The sequence below is a fragment of the Nicotiana sylvestris genome, chromosome 8, assembly GCF_000393655.2.
Source record: "Nicotiana sylvestris chromosome 8, ASM39365v2, whole genome shotgun sequence".
Lineage (NCBI taxonomy): Eukaryota > Viridiplantae > Streptophyta > Magnoliopsida > Solanales > Solanaceae > Nicotiana > Nicotiana sylvestris.
This window is the reverse complement of record NC_091064.1, coordinates 105,285,438-105,290,571: the sequence shown is the minus strand read 5'-3', so window position 1 is coordinate 105,290,571 and position 5,134 is coordinate 105,285,438.

Sequence of the window (5,134 nt, the reverse complement as noted above, 5' to 3'; positions counted from 1 at the left end):
CAAAATCGTGAATTTTATGAGATAAAGAAATCAACGCATTAAAAACATGGAAACTTACACTTTAAATAAAATAGATAATAAAAGTGTGTAGAACTTAGAGAAAGGGTCTCTTTTTGCTCTCGACGCTTGTTAAGCGAGGAATGCTAACATACATCATCTACTAAAGAGATGACCCAATACCACCACCAAGGGGACCGTCTGGCGACACTGACGGTGTGACTACCCGGCCAGTCGTCTCATAAGTTACCGCTCCATTTCCCCAATTTCAATTTATTTACGCTTCGTTATCCGTGTTTTATGTGATCGGGTTGATTAGTTCGAGTTCGGAGAGGATTTGGTAAGAAATGAAACACTTAGTCTCTTTTAAGAAGGCTTGAGTTGGAAAAGTCAACCGGATGTTGACTTATGTGTTAGAAGGCTCGGAAGTAAGTTCCGATGGTTCGGTTAGCTTCGGGAGGTGATTTGTAACTTAGGAGCGTGATCGGAATGGGTTTTGGAGTTGTAGAGAAGACCTAGGCTTGAATTGGCGAAATTAATATTTTGGCAAATTCCGGTTGATAGGAGAGATTTTGATATAGGGGTCGGAATGGAATTCCGAGAGTTGCAGTAGCTTCATTGTGTCATTTGGGATGTGTGTGCAAAATTTCAGGTCATTCGGACGAGATTTGATAGACCTTTTGATCGAAAGCATAATTTAAGAGTTCTTGGAGTTCTTAGGCTTGAATCCTATGTTAAATTGGTGATTTGATGTTGTTATAAGCTTTCCGAAGTGTTGAAAAAGTTTGAACGATGTCATGGGATGTGTTGGTACAATTAGTTTGAAGTTTCGGGGGTCCCGGGTAGGTTCCGGGATGTTTTAGGCCGAAAATCATAGCTGTAGCAGGTCCAGGAGGGTTGCAGGCCCCGGAACTCACCCACGCGGTCCGCACAAAAATAAGTGCGCCCGCGGTGAGTGCTGTGCGGACTGCACAAAAATGGGCGCGGCCGCAGTAGGCGTCGCGCGGACCGCACAAAAGTGGTCGCGGCCGCGGTGGAGAACCTTACCGCTGGTCCTACTTTGGAAGCTCATATCTTTTGATCTACAAGGAATTATGAGGTTATTCAAAAAGAAAATTTGTAGCCCTTCGTGTCTAGTTTCCAGAAATATAAAGATATCACAATTTGGACATTTGTAGCGAAGGTTATGGCCAACATACTAAAGCATGTCACTGCAGAGGAAGGCATGTGCGGCCGCGGTCATTTCTGCGCGGACCGCACTGTCTTGTGCGGCCCGCGGTCGTTTTGATGCGGCCCGCAGAGGCTGAGATCTGAGGCATACCCTATAAATATGAGGTTTTGGGTTTGTTTAATATTTTGACCTAGAGAGCTCAAATTTTGGCGATTTTTCAAAGGTTTTTTAATAAATTCATCGGGGTAAGTGATTTTTACCCAGAATTGGCTAGAATACATGAATCTATCATTGAATTCATCATTTAATTCGTGATTTGAGATGGAATTTGGGAAAACAATTGTGAAACCTTTCAAAAATATAAAATGATGATTTGAAGGACCAAATAGTGTCGGAATTGTATAATTTTCGTATGGTTAGACTCGTGAGAGTGCGAGGTTTCTGGAAATATAAATTTTTTTCCGATTTCGAGACGTGGGCCTGAGGGGAATTTTGGTCATTTTTTCATAATTTCGCATATTACCTTTGAATTAAAACATAAAATCATTTGTTTGAGATGGTATTTACGATATGCAATTGAATTGAATAGATTTGGGTCATTTGGAGTCGGAAACTCGTGGCAAAAGCGTGGTTTCTAGTTGATTTTGAGCCGGTTCGAGGTAAGTGGCTTATCTAACCTTGTGTGGGGGACCTTTCCCCATAGGATGTGCTATATTTGATAATTGATATGCCCTGTACGTGAGGTGACGAGCGCGTACTTGAGCTAATTGTTGAAAATCCGGTTGTTCCTTAAGTATTTCAATTGAGTTCTTTTTTTCCCTGTTTTATTCTACTTGTGAATTTAGCATGTTGCTAGTCTAGAAAGGCATGTTTAGTTGACTTAATTGCCTATTTGCTTAAATTGCCTGAATTGCATTACGTGAAGAATGTTAGGCTAGAAGTAAGTGTTTACTCGGTACGAAATTAGCATTTAATTTAATATTCTCGTGTTGATGCTCTGTGTTTTAAATTGGGACTATGGGACGGTATCTCGGGAGATCCCCTGTTCGTATTGATGACCTGGACTGAGGTGCGGGATGCCAAGAGATCCCTACCACGTAAATTGAGGATACCGAGAGATCCTCGGGATACCAAGAGATCTCTGGCATATATTGAGGATACCGAGAGATCCTCGGGATACCAAGAGATCCCTTGCATATATTGAGGATACCGAGAGATCCTCGGGATACCAAGAGATACCTAGTACATGTTGAGGATACTAAGAGATCCTCGGGATTCTTAGAGATCCCCGGTTACTTTCCTTGTGGTTTGTTTTCATCTCTGTTTTCGTTATTGCACTCTTATTATCCTGTATAGATTCTTACAGTAGATTCTCAATTGAACTGCTTATCTTATCCTGTCATCTTTATATTTTATTTAACCTCAGTAGGGTCCCGACCTTCCTCGTCACTACTCAACCGAGGTTAGGCTTGGCACTTACTGAGTACCGCTATGATGTACTCATGCCTCTTTTGCGCATGTTTTTCATGTGCAGATCCAGGTACTGCGGATCAGGCTTACTACCGTTAAGGGAGGCGACTGCTTTAGAGACTCCGAGGTACATCTGCCGCGTCCGCAGCCCAAGGAGCCCCTTTCTATTTCTGCCTTTTGTCTTTAGCCCTTCTGTATTTTCTGTTCTTATTAGACATTCCAGAGTTAGAGCTATGTAGTGTTCATCTCAGCTTGTGGATCCGTGAGTTTTCGGGTTTTAGGATAGTGTGTCAGAGTATTGAGGAGTTGTGTGTGTGTGTTGAGCGGCATGTAAATATTGTTTCCTTCAGTTATTTATGGTTGTTAACTATTTATTCCGCAAGTTTAGTTATTTTCCGCATTGTTAGGCTTACCTAGTCATAGAGACTAGGTGCTGTCACGATAGTTCACGGAGGGCGAACTGGGGTCGTGACAGACGGAGGCGATTTTAACACCGGCAACTGGAATTCAATAGAGGAGAACTCCACTGACATTTGGTAGCTTTCTCCCTTCGAAATTCCAACCAATCGAGGAGGAGAGTGAAATTGAGGTAGAGCTTGAGAATTACAAACAGAATTCTCTTGTAAGGGGAGGTAAAAATGAGCAAGTTAAAAAGGAAATTCATGCACCTCGTCGATTGCAATTCTCTAAAATTGGTACGGTTATGCATCCAACAGCTATGGCGGTGAAGGAGCTAATTGAACAAATTGAGGGTCAGGTCAATAAATATGGATAGCAAATAGGGAAACCTCTTACCTATGTTCCTCCATCGATGAGGGATGGTAAGCTGGTGGTTAAGATTGTAGCAGAAGATATCAAATCTCAGGAGGAATTCTGGAATACGGCCCTGATAGGATATACTTGGTGACACGTCATATGCTCGATGAATGGACAACTATGTAACAACGGTATGGAATTTTATCACAAAGCCTAAGATACTGTATCATGATGAAAGGTACTATATTTTTAAATTCCATACGATAGAGGATAGAGATTTGGTTTTGCATGCTGGCCCATACATATATCACAACAAACCATTCATATTGAAGAACTAGGAAATTGATATCTATTTTGATCCTGAGTGCCTTAGCACCATTCCATTGTGGGTAAAGTTCCCAGATCTACCAGTGGAATATTGGTCCTATGAAGCCTTAAGCAAACTGGCTAGTGGAGTAGGTAAACCACTATATACAGACAAATTTACTGTAGAACTTGAAAAGATCCCATATGCTAGAGTATTGGTTGAAGCAGATGCTTCTCAGCCTCTACCAAAGTGTGTTGAGATTTATACACCCTTTGGTGTATTTCAACAGCAGGTGCCATATGATTGGAGGCCAAAGTTTTGTGTAGACTCCATAAAATTTGGCCATGATTCAGACAATTACAGAAGGATAATGCGGAGACTAAGGAAGAACCTTATCAGAAAGTGGCTAAGATAAAAAAGAGAAGAAATAGGAAGAAGGGACCAGTCTGGCAAGCAAAAGAGCCAGGCAAAGAGCGGGAAAAGCAATAAGGAGGATCTGATTCCAGAACTACACACATAGAGGCGCAGAAAAATGCCTCCCTGAATGAAGAAAAGGATGCTCCTGAACAATAGGCTGGGATAAAGCAGAATAGCAAAAGGTCAAAAGGCAAAATCATAGTTGCATAAGATACCACACAGAGAAATCCTATGATACTGTAGAAGGCCAACAGATTTGCTACCCTAAGAATTGAGGAGCCTAGCACTACAAGGGGGCCTCTATATGCACAGAGGATGGCAGATCCTCCATGATTGTATGCACCTGGAATATTAGAGGGCTTAACAAGCTCTCAAAACAGAAAAAGCGGAAGCTCTTTCTGGCAAGACATAAAATAGACATCACGAGTTGTGTGGAAACTAGAGTTAAAGAAGGAAAAGCAAGAAAAATTCTACATAAAGTAGCTAAAGGATGGAACCACTGTTGTAATTACAACATAGCAGTAAATGGAAAAATTTGGCTCTTATGGAAGGATCATATCAATGTACAAATATGAGAAATAAAGGAGAAGTACATTCATTGCTTAGTAAAGGATATTACTAGCCAGTTTTGTACAGCCCTCACAGTGGTCTATGCAAAGAATACATTGCAGCACAGGGAGGAATTGTGGGTTGAACTATAGTATGTTGGTGTACCAATAAGTGTATCATGGATTCTATGTGGAGACTTTAATAATGTTCTCACTACTGAAGATAGAATTGGACAGCCAATCACATCCAGTGAAATCCAAGGATTCCAAGGATTGCTTAATAGTTTGCAGCTGACTCCAATAAGATCAATTAGATGGCATTTTACATGGTGTAATAAGCAACATGTGGCCAGTAGACTATATAGTAAAATAGATTGGGCTTTGTCCAACCTTCCGTGGCTACAGCAATATGGACATATAGAGGTAGACTTCCTTAATCTAGGAGTGTCTGATCACTCTCCTATTTTA